Here is a 12,854-nt window from a genome sequence, read left to right on the forward strand (position 1 = left end):
CACTCCCTCTTAATTAAGGTGAACATACGACCTCCACAAATAGAGGTCGTCTTAAAAATCTTGTCATCCTTGAACCAAAATGTCCAAAATGCATTTTTTAGCACATGTAGCATCCCAAAATCAATAAAAATATCCAAAACGACCTTTTTTACTCCAGTAGTATCTAAATAAACAAAAAATCCGAAAAGATCTTTTTCTTTTTTTAGTGCCTTTTTACATAATTTTTGGAAGCCGCCTAACAGTAAATATCAAACACCAAAATCAGTATTTTACAATTCTCAATTTCATTCACCAGATTTTTTGGATGAGATGTAGTATAGATTGCTGGAAAATTCATTCTATGTTATCGATTGGGAAAATTGGAGAATGACATCAATTCTTTTAATATTATTTTAGTTTCAAAACCTGTTTCATAGTGATCAATCACAATTAAAGCATATGATGTCGAAACGAATCTTATTTGGAATTAGGCAAAGAGTGTCCCTTTTGGTGTTACAAAAATTAGGATTCAAACAGAATATGACTTATATGTAGATGTCGTAGTTATGAAAACAAATTTAAATTGCTATAAGTCCCGGGATTATATAAGAATACGTCTGAAATGCAAGAATCATAAATTTGAATTAATTTAGGGGAGAAATATAAATTAAATATAAAAATGAGACTGCATTATTGATGTTAAAAAAAAAACATCTTATTAGACATTGTTGGGTTCCAATATCGACTCTAGAAAGCTAGAAGAACATAGATTTAGGCAAAAAAAAACGAAAAATCGTTATTTCGCACAATTGATACTTATAAATTCGAAAGCCATAAATTTCTACAATATAAAGACTTAAATCATTTTTTCATAAGCTTTAAGACACACATGATCGTTTGTGTTGAGAATAATTCCTTCGAGTTCTTAAAGAAATATAGTAGGGCTCCAGCTTTTTATACAATTTTATAACATGACATTTAGTAAGCTTTGCAACGAAGCCAAATCATTTTGTAGAAATGAATAATCAGTAATTGCTCTGAAACTCCAAATCGCACGTAGTCGCTTCGATAGTAATTCTTTGGTTGCGTCGATAGATCTTTCTGGAAGTCATTGGTATTTGCTCTCGAGTGCGTGTCCTGGATGTGATTGCTCAAACATTAGGCGAGGCGTAAGTTCATGAAGCGAAGTAGTAGTCCGAGCGTCGATGTGTATAGTTAGGTTTTGTACCGTGTAATATACACCGTCGTATGCATAAATAGTATACCAATTCCGCACCTTGAAGGGGTTGGTTGGAATGTGGCGGTTTTCTAGATAACTGCTAGGTTCGTGGGTATAATTCACGGGACTTCAGATACGTGTTTGGCATGTCTGTTGATTGGTGTTTTGTATGAATCGCTACAGCTCTAATGAATTTAAATATTTCAAAACAGCCAGTACATAATAAAAAATATGATTGGGAAGCTGTATTTTCATTTCTAAACAAAAGATACAGTAGTGGATTAAAACATGTTTCTTTTGACGCTTCAGAGAATGCTAAGTACTTTTTTAAGTAGTGACGAAAGAACTTTGCTGGGTCACCGGAACACTTGGAATTGATTTATTTGTTACTTAATATTAAATGGTTCACTTTAATGAAAGCCTTATCGAAAGATGTATATAATATAATACATCTATATAATTATTCATTTTAAGAATCTTTACAATATAAATCCGTGCTGCTAATCAACGATAAATTGCTTACATATACATACATATATCTACGTCGAATAACATTGAGCAATTTATGTAAAGAATAAACAAAAAAAGAAAGCTGTAAATTTATAATTATTTAGAATGAATGAGTTACATCTGTTCATTTCCAAACATCTCGTAATGTAGAATTCTACAACAATTGATTAAAACGTATCTAAAAATTAGTCACCAATTAGTATTTAAGAGTTTTTTGCTGTCTGTAATATAAAGTTATACAATTATTTCATAAAATAAACATATACATTGAGTACAAAAAAGCGATAGTACGTATTTTTAAGGAAAATAATTTTCTCATCGATGCCTCTACTTCTTGCACTATTTTTTTTGTATATTACTTCAAACACCAAGGCCATGAATTTCGTGTATATCAAATCAATGATCGTATTCGTGTGAGTTACGTTTCTCTAAATTCCAATCGCAAACAGTTGGGTTCTACAATACTAACAAAACCACTAGTGTTACAAATTACAGTATCTAAAATAGTAATATTTTCACTGAATATGTATATTCTATATATTGTAGTTATCGAATATATATTTACAATGTTAGCAATCTTGATGTTAGAAATATATACTCATTTGAAACCTAGAAATAGACATCAATAATATTGAGCTTTGGATTGTTGCGTATCAGTTTATTGTCCAAGGATCTTTGGTTGTTCCGTGATAGAATAAGGTCAGAAAAATTAGACATCCTTGCGTCGCATTTAATTTACATGCATTGTGCAATTGTAAATGCATACAAATAAATCATTGTTGCGATACATACAACTTTCTAAAATAAGTAAGAAAAAACATATTAATAATAGGGCAAAGAGTAAGTATCGCTTTTTCATCGAACACATAATCACTTAGATACAGTATATTAAATAAAAAAAAGATTCACTTTTAGAAAATAAAAATAATAGTTTAAGAAAATCACCACTGAATGGCCAACTTTTGCTCCTACCCTGGAAAAACATGTATTTAACTGTATTTTAAATGCAACAACATGTATTTAACTGTGCAACTTTTTTAACTCTTTTGCTGCAAAAAAAATTTAAGTGGTTTACACTAAAATGCGAAGTTTTTTTGACAAATATATATGACTTTATAAAAATATTAGTAAATAATTATTTTTAAAAAATTTTAGTTTTTTTTTTATGTATTTTACTGTGGATTGTTAGAACAAAATAAAACATACTTTATACAATTGAGAATACAGAAAAAGAAACAAAAATAATGTTGATACAAAATAAAAAATATAAAGAATAATTTTAAATGCCATAAAATGTTTTAAAGCATTTTTTGTTTATTTTAAAACAGTTTTAGAAGCATATCTCTCATATTATGAGCATAATAGTAAATGGTTAAAAGGATGACGTTGATTAAAGTCAAACTTGGTGTGTTTTTCTACCTGCTTTTATTCACGCGAGACCAACTAATGTTATTTATAGGAAGGCTTACCTTACGTTCCGGTTTCACGCCGTCTGTTCCGTTTTCACACATCAGTCCCGGTTTTATCGGGTTTGTCCCAGTTTCACAAAATTTCCGAGATGACCTTTTTTTGCTCTCACTAGCATCCTGCATTCTAGCACATCTCAGCATCGCAAAATTTCAGAATTTTTTAGGCTATCCCGGTTTAGAGTTTCACTAATATGGTAAGTCTATTTATAGGCGAGGGTATAGCTATAATTTTAACAATATGATTTAGTTACAAATGCAGGATGATTGAATCAGCCATGGAACTAAATGGAGTAAAGCCAGAATTGACAAAATCTCAGGTACAGCGAAATATCATATAAGTAGTCCAAAAATTCCAGTAAAAAATATCGAGATGGATCATAAACTTCGGGCGAAGATGGTGGAAAACGGTTAGTGAAAGGCCTTGATTTGGTTCGAGTAATGCGTGCACCAACATCTAGTGACATGTGCATTCGATATATAGTAAATAATAAATAAATTAAAAATAAAATATTTTTCACTACACGGCCACAAAAGTACCATTTCGTTCGTCAATACGGTTGAAGTGTAATTAACAAATAATATTAAATGTAGTTTTGATTGATATGTGGTAAGAAATTTGTGTATTCCCAAATAAAAAAATATTTTTTACAATATAATTTATTAATTACATAATATATATTTAATGTCTAATACTTCTTAGTTAATTTTTAGTTTAATTTTAATGTGTATGCAATCAAACATAGATACTTAATTTAAATTTAATATAAACTTTGTACATCAAGCAGAATTGAATCGAATTATGGAGCATAAATTAAATTATAGCAAATAAGCTGTATCAACAAATATTTAAAGTTAAAGGATATATTCACAAAAAGAAAAGATTCATCCTTAGAAAGGTTAAGTACTATACTAAATATAAATTATAATATTTTTCTAAAGATGTCACTACAACTTTATTTTTTTATTTTTAGAATACTATATGTATGTATGAATAATATATTAATACTTATATAATGTCATGACAATAAATAACAAGTTATTTATTTTTTATTTAATTCTAGAAAATATAATAAAATATATCCCATGATATGATAAACTACACTGTATATTATTGGTATCCAATAAGTACTTTTTAAGTAGAGAATATTGTCCTCAAAGTTAGTAATAATCATTGAATGAGTTCCAAATCCAATGACGAGCTCATTGGAAATTTTTAATATCACAATAAGAATGGTAGATATCTGTAAAATTAAATTAATATCATATTATAAATTAAAAAATAGACATTTATGCTTTTATATCATACTGTGCTTACTTTATTTAGATATATGCATATCCAAATAAAGTAAGCACAGTATGACATCATAACTTTTACGATACATACATAAATAAATATTATTGATAAACGAATAAGTTTGATTCACAATGTTCCAACAACTTGAAAGAATTGATTTTTTTATCAAGAAAATAATATTTATAAGCCTTGCACAACATGTAATTATAAATTAGTATTAGTATTGCAATTGTCAGTTAGGACAGCAACATTACCTTTACATATAAAGTAAACCCCCCAATAACACGGTACATTTGGGACGTGCTATTTGGGTGCCTGTTACTTTATGTGTGAGTGAGCCAAAGGGAGGATATTTCACCACTCGTGTCTGATTCGTACGACGTAGCAAAAGAATTGTATGAGTATTTTCTACTCCCCCAACTTCACGCACCCAAATAGCACGTCCCCAATTTACCGTGTTATTGGGGTATCTACTGTATGTTATATTATCGGTGAAATGTTAGTATTTATTTATTAAAAATACAAACCAATCCATGTGTGTATTTGTTGTATATTTCCCAGTAATTCTTTGACGATAGCATTATAGAAAGTATGAATGTAATCAGAAGCCAATATCCACATTCGTAACCATGCCATAGTGCACTTACACACATAGTTAATATTACGCTAAAAATGAAATATTTTTTTTTATTAATTAGGCATTTTTAGATTTGTCGGGACCATCCGTAGTAGTTGCGTAAAATTATAATACCAATTGGTTTATTTGTAACCTTTGGACTTTCTAATAATGTATTTTTTTCTTATCGACTTAAAATGATTGCGTATCTGAGCGGACATCCATTAAACGGTACAGTTTCAAACCATTTATTAAATAAAAAACTGAAGGAATGCGGTGCACATTCATGCAGAAAATGTACTAAACATCCTCGAACTCACGTTTCATAGAATAACAGATTTCTGAACCACCGTTACCCAAAAACAGTCTACTAATATATTTATAAGACAATAACAAATATTCTGATTCCACCCCGAATTATTAGCCAGACGATCTGGAACTGAAAAAGAAGGGAGTTGGAGCTTCTGAATGTACCAATTTGTAAGGCTTTATAAATCTATTACGGACGTGCTAAATTACTTCTGTTTTTTTTGGGGGGGGGGGGAGGTTGTTAAAACAAAGTTTATTGTTTTATAATATGTAAAATAATTAAGAAGTGTTGTCCGTGGGTACGCCTTTATGGGTTTGCTTTGGATTCCGGGCGTCTAGCTGGACCAGCAGATGCAGATTTTGTTATCCGTCCCATTTTCGGTAAGACGACCAATTGCAGTAGGGTGTCGAGTTTTTGAAACAAATTGCCGTCGGCCGATTATTTTTATCTTTTTTAGATAGTTCATCAGTGATGCCTTTCAATTATTTTTTACTGATTTTATGACACTTTTTTATTAAGTTATTTGCTCATAATGTCATTGCCATGCGATGAATTTCAGCGGCAGTTTCTCACTTCGCACAGATGAAACAGATCAATAAACAAACCTCGCACTCAATTGTTTCAAATATACATTACAAGCACAATGTTGCTGCGAGCAGAATCTAATAGACTTTCCTACGTCACGCGGATTCTAGCAGTTGCTAAGCAAGTAAAAATCTTTACTTTCCGAATATTTCTTGCATAATGGTGCAATGATATTAAAATCAAGTAGACATAATTACAGATTTCTAAAATAAAAATTATATATGTTTTCAAGACTTTAATCATCACGTCCTTAATCAAGATGTTGAATATCAGGATACGTGGTATTGAAGTTTGAATCCAAAAACGCGTGTACGTATGTTCAAGTATTTATAAAGACGATACGAGCCGAATAATTGACAAAAAACAAACATTTTTATATGCAAAACCTGCGTCAACATACTCCCCACCATGAAACGTTAGTTTCATAACTACGGGAACATCAGCGGTGTTTTTCCTCACATTACAAATCTTGTGAGGACGCGATGTTTAAATATAATATAATATATCAATTGAAATATGTTTTTAACGTAACGATTTGCGGCATTTAAAATATTGTATGTTACTAATAAGTCCCTTGCTTATATGTCTTAAATAAATAATGAGGTTTAATTAGTTTTAATATTTAGTTTAATATTTAAGTTCAGCAATGTTTTAAAGCCATTCATTTAAATAGTCATAAATAAACATCAGTTGTGAATTTAATTATTTACCTCAATTGTTTCTGTAGCTTTTGTAACGCGTTACTAAGATTGCTCGAATTAAATCAGTACATTATGTTTATCATATGTGTATATAAACGATTTTGTAAAATATGGACCATTTTCCTTAATATAAACCCCATCACACGCAAAAATGGCATAACTGGAATACATGTTATGGTGGAACTATACGGACGTTGAATGCATAATACCGATGTACTGAAAATCAGAATTTGCAAGTGAATCACGTACTTTGCGGTTGTCTAGTACTTTCAGATTACGCAAACAATATTTAACATTTTTGAGTATATTAATGTTTAAAAAAAGGATTAAAATATTTCATACCCAAATTTTCTATGTTTCGGATTGTTGTAAAAATTCTTGTAAACAATCGACGATAGCCAATATTGCGAGGTCATGTTCCAACTTTTACTAATTTCTGACATCCATGGAGTTGTGTAGACAGTAAAAGCATCGACACATTGGACAGTTTTGAAATCATATTCTGCTGTAGCACATTCTTCTTCAGACCTACACATTTTTGTAGCATTTAGATTGTATGGCATAGTTCATATTTCAGCATAATTCTTACATTGATATCAGGATTTCGTATTCTTTGGTTGGTCCGTGTCCTGCTACATTTTTTCCTTTTACAGGATATGCTCCAAGACCCAAACAGTAGAAAGATGCTTCGTTTGTAAACAAATTGTAGAGGATAAATAAAACAAAAGCATGGTGTTGAGTGTTGCTGTAAAATATTTTATAGAAAAGAGAGCTTTTTTCAAAATCTTCGCTAAGCAGAAACTGTAAATAAAACAGATTTTTAAGAAGCTTAATAAAGGCTCAACTTATTGTCTTATCAACCAATACCTCTTGTGTAAAATATTTTCCATGAAATTCAAGGTAGAATAAAAATATTGCAAAACCAGCTGATATTCTCTGAAGGGTAATTTTTAAAAACTTCGAATGTCGAGCGAATGGTAAATTGATTAGGTCATCGTAAGTCCTGTATCGATGAAAGTTACCTTTAAAGAATTATAAGTTATACATATAAATTTTATGAGTTATGTAATACCCGAAAGACTTATGTTGTATCTGGAAGATTAAAATTAGTATTTATTATATTAATATACTTCCGATCAACAATCGCAGATTAGGTTTTCCAAGATTTTCCTTATCTCACAGATGAATATTGTGATAAATAATTTAAATTAATTTGATCTAGGTCGTTTATACCAATTGGTTATTAGCTAGATAAATAAATATATATTACAGGTGAACAGACATTGATTTCAGTCTGGTGTCTCGCTACTTACTTAGTACTTGTTAATTATTTGCTTAGTTACTCCATTGTAACCCATTGGGATAACGTTCACGTTGCAATGAACGATTCACAATAAATAAATTAATTTAAAAGTGTATCTTACCAGCCATCGCCATGAAAGAAAGACTGAAGTGAATCAAGTCCCAAAAACTTGGATTCGTCAAATAATCATGTTGAGGATGTAGTATATTTTTATTCTTTGACTTTATTTCTTTATGTGAATAATGTATGTCGAAAGCCACTCCAATCATAACTGCAGTAAATTTCATGTAAATAAAATCACATATGACTGTCAAGTTAGTTTCATTTGGTCTATATATTGATCTAAAATAGTTTAAAGTTCCTAATAAAACCACCAATGTTACAATATGACATCGACTAAAATTAAAAAAAAATATATTAATAAAAGATCATCTGAAAATATATGTATTTACTCACTAATGTCCTGTTGATTTGATTATTATTGTAGTTAGGAATGCCATTAGCACGTTTATCCAAATTCGATATCCAATTATCAGAGTTACCAAAACCAATCCTTGAATTGTCAAATACCATTTTCTCCTAGTTGGATTTTTAATTTTTCTGTGATACAAGGATGTAATTATTATTAAAGATAACAATAACCACATATGGTAATTTTCAGAGGCAAATTGATGGACATTAAACATTCTCAGTCAAATGTCTGTTTCAAACTAACTTTTTTCTTTTTGTTTTGTGAATTATGTACATAAGTATACCCATTAACTAGCCACTAAAATCATTTTCGTTCATTATTTCTACATTTCGAATATTTATGTTGGTATAAAAAAGAGATTTAATGATTACGGCTAATCAGGGTGACCAAGACATAAACACATTAAGAAATAAACATAGATGTCAAATAAGTTGGAAAAGTATAAAAATGGAATTAATTTATTAATATTTAAATAATAAATAAATCTTATGGCAAAAAAAAAAAAAATTGTAAGTTGGCTAAAAACATTTGGATAATTAAAAAATAATATTCAATGCATTTTTTTAAATACGTTTAATTTTTTTTTGTGTATTATTATAATAAAATGTATTGTTTTTTACCATCGTGACGTATTGGGGTACAACAAACATGATGGTCTGCATTTAATTTAAATACATAAATAAATATATAGGCGCGATCGCTAGAGAAGCACACTGGAATTCGACATAAAATTCAGTTGTGTTATTAATTTTAACCAAAAACCAAATAAAAGCATTGTGACGTTATTTAAAGATATTCCTGCTCCAGCAGCAGCAGTATCAGCAACAGCTTTTAATCTAATTATGGGTTCTTAAGCCAACCGGAACTTCGAGCCTGTTAGATCCTCAGCTGTCATCAAGGCTGGAAAACTTCCACGGCCGGCCAGACAAATTCTGCGCATCACGTATCGCATGCAAATTCAGTAATATTTTGTCTGACTACAAGAGCTCCATCTCACTTCCTAGTTTAATTTTTATCGCAATTGTAAATTGCTAGGGGCAGTATTGTTGGGACCAACAAATCAACTACCGCTAACGGTCGGGTTGAATAACCTCATATTATTTTATTAAAAATAAATTCATAGCAACGAATAAATGAATATATATTACAAATGAATCAAATTGTATGTAATTAATTATTTACACGTGTTGCGCATTAATTGTCATTATCATTACCACACGTGTTCTACTGTACTTGAAACCAGGAAAAGAGCCTTAAATTCGACTGAAACCGTAAAGGGTTAACGCGGCCGCGCTCTAGGCGACACAAGGGTTAAAAAAATGAAATGGCGCAAAGCCTACCGTCTGAAATCTGTTCTTAATCGCTCCTTGCATAGAGGTGATTTTCCTATAATCGGATTGTTCTGGATACTGCGTCCGAAAGTCTCTCGGGTGGGGGCGAGATCGCGCGGCGCGGGAGGCAGTAGTTCGCGGGTCGCGGCCGCCGACGAGCGCGTCTTTTGCCCGCGGCGCCGCAACCCCCACCCTTTGCTCGGTTTCGCCCCCACCACCCGAGTTTACACGTTCGCTATGTCCGTTTATTTATTCGTATTCTAATAATAATAATAATAATAATAACCCATTTTTTAATAATAATAATAATAATATCTTTATCGGATATTTTTGTGATATATAGCAACGATGTGAAAAGTAGCAGACGACGTGCGCCGTGGACTTGTGAAAAATCGTGAATTATTCAAATTCAGCAATAATAAAAACGCACACGCACTCAAAGGGATTGAGCCCTGCTACTACGGACATAAGTAAGTTTCTAGGTTAAGTCGCTGTAATGATTTTTCGCCGGAAAATTTCATACATAACCTCAAAAATAGCAATTTGATATGTTGCCATTTTGTACGTTAAATGAATTCGATTCATTTGTCCAAAATGTTATTAAAACCGACCATTAATTTTATTCAAATTTATTCGAATATAAATTAATTATTCAAATCAAATATATTTTATATACATACAGATGTTTTAAAATATTTAAATTAGAACGTTCCGAGCTTTCGAAATTGTTCATATGATATAACTGGCAGATATCTGATCTCTATAACGAACGCTTATCTCTAACCGGCGTGTCAATTATACGATAAGAATTTTACTATGAAGGTCATTTTCGCTCGCATATTTATTAATTATCTGGGATATTTAACAGATTTTGTTTTTCTAAGTGTTCTATAAACAAAATATATATTGTATATATTAATCTAGTTATAAAGTAACAAATATTTAGTTTTGATTTGTAATTTGTGAAATTAATTTATAAATTACGCATAATATATAGGTTTAGTTTATTGACATTTTAATTTATAAGTCTTGATAGACTTGACCGAAAAAATGTAGAAAATATCAGTTGCCAATAAAGACTTGTTATTATAATTCAATTTAAAATTAAGTTTTTAATATTAGGATGATCTTTTTGTTATTCTATATAAAATGGGGTAAGAAACATTTTTTCTGCAAATTTATGTCTGTCGAAATAATTAGAGTTTGCAAGTTTCATTAATATGAAAATGTATCAAAATTATTATTCCGAATTTACTCAAAAAATAATAATAAAATTAAACAAATATTTGCAAATCTTTAATAAAATTAACTAATAATTTTTTCGTCTGCAAACTATAAATTTATCTGCCATTTTTATGTAAATCTCAATAGAATTACTAGTATGATAGTGCACGCTTCCATATCTTTGACGCGTACTAAGGTAGTGTGTGTAATATGAATGAATGGAAATTTTGACCAAAACCCTATTTATTGAATTCTTGTCGTTTATTTCTGATATTTTTTTTGAATTCATAATAAAAACCGATAATTTTATCGCCTGTAAGTGATGAAAATGATCGAAATTTGAATTGGCCTTATGATAGAAATACTATTATTAGAATAATTCCAAATATATTGGAAGGTTTGGAAGATTTTTCATGAAAGATTTCAATGAAACCATATGATTAGAATATGATTTATTGTCTATATCTAAAAAAGGTGTTAGATGTAATAAAAATTTGGATTTCGTTGATAATATTAAATTATTATCGTTTATTTCTAATATTTTTTTTAATTCCTAATAAAAAACGATAATTTAATCGCCCATAAGTGATACAATTGTTCGCCATTTTTATTTGATTTATGATAGAAATACCACTATTAGAATGATCTCAAACATATTGGAAGGTTTGGAAGATTTTTTATGGAACATTTCACTGAAACCATATGATTAGAACTATTTAAAATAAGATTTATTAAAACCTAATATATTTTCGTCTGTAAGTAATAAAGTTGTTAGTTGCAATAAAAATGTTTTTATTGCAACTAACAATTTTTTGAATTTTTTTTCAACTTTCCATTTTTCCATTTTTTTTTTCAAATAACGTCAATTTTTCAACTAACGATTTCGCTCAAAATTATATTATGATCTTTTAGGTTGATTATTTCTGACGCGTTCTACGTTGGTGTGTGTAATATGCATACACTCAAAAATATTGGAAGGTTTCGCAGACTTAATGTGAAATTTGACCATTTATTTTTTATAAAAAAAAACGAATTTATTTTTTAAAACTCATAATAAAAACCCATAATTTATTATTTGTAAGTATTATAGTTGTTATTTTTATGTGAATTTCAATAAAAATAGCATTTAATATTCCAAGGTTAAATATCCCTGACACGTTTTAAGTTAGTATTTGTAATTCAAATTGAAAGGTTTTGAATTTGATAAGTTCATGGAACATTATACCAAAATTATATGATTTCAATTGTCGTCTATTTAAAATAAGACGTATATTTTATTATCTGTATGTAATAAAGGTGTTGTAATAAAAATGTAGATTTCGTTAATATTATTATTAGGAAATGCTAGGTTTAATTAGTACACTAAAACATATTAGAAAATTAGGAATATTTTACATTTAAAATTTCACCAAGACTCTATGAATTTAATTTTTTATAAAAAAATCGAATTTGAAAATTCGCAATTAAAATCCACAATTGTTTTTTTTGTAAATTTCGATAGAAATAGTATTCAAATATTCTAAGGTTAAATATCTCTGAGACGTGTTCTGAGTTAGTGTTTGTAATTCAAATTGAAAAGTTTTGAAGACTTTTCATGGAACATTTCACCAAAAATCAATAAATCGTCGTATTTATTAAAAAAATATATAATAAAAACAGGTCATTTTATTATTTATATGTAATAAAGTTGTTCGGAGTTTTTTTATCCCCGATTCAATATTGTCGTCTTCTTAAAATGAAACGTAGTTAAGATCGAATTTTTTAAGTAATGAAAAATCATTATTCTTATTTATATTTCGTTTAAAAGAATATTAGAATATTCTAGGCTTAATACCCTACAC

At 29.4% G+C, this 12,854-nt stretch overlaps 1 protein-coding gene across 2 annotated transcripts in view; it reads left to right on the forward strand.

Annotated features, from left to right (window-relative positions):
- Window positions 1-9,898: 9,898 nt before the first annotated feature.
- LOC148232698 (uncharacterized) overlaps window positions 9,899-12,854 on the forward strand; it is a 75,617-nt gene continuing 72,661 nt past the window's right edge. The window contains exons 1-2 of one of the 2 annotated variants that reach the window (XR_015810435.1): window positions 9,899-10,028; window positions 10,133-10,259. The gene's annotated coding sequence lies outside the window, so the exon portion shown is untranslated. Of the gene's footprint in view, window positions 10,260-12,854 lie in introns of both variants that reach the window. The other variant, XR_015810434.1, reaches the window with a different exon arrangement.

This window comes from Plectrocnemia conspersa, unplaced genomic scaffold (assembly GCF_051122295.1).
Source record: "Plectrocnemia conspersa isolate PC_06_02 unplaced genomic scaffold, ASM5112229v1 ptg000008l, whole genome shotgun sequence".
NCBI lineage: Eukaryota > Metazoa > Arthropoda > Insecta > Trichoptera > Polycentropodidae > Plectrocnemia > Plectrocnemia conspersa.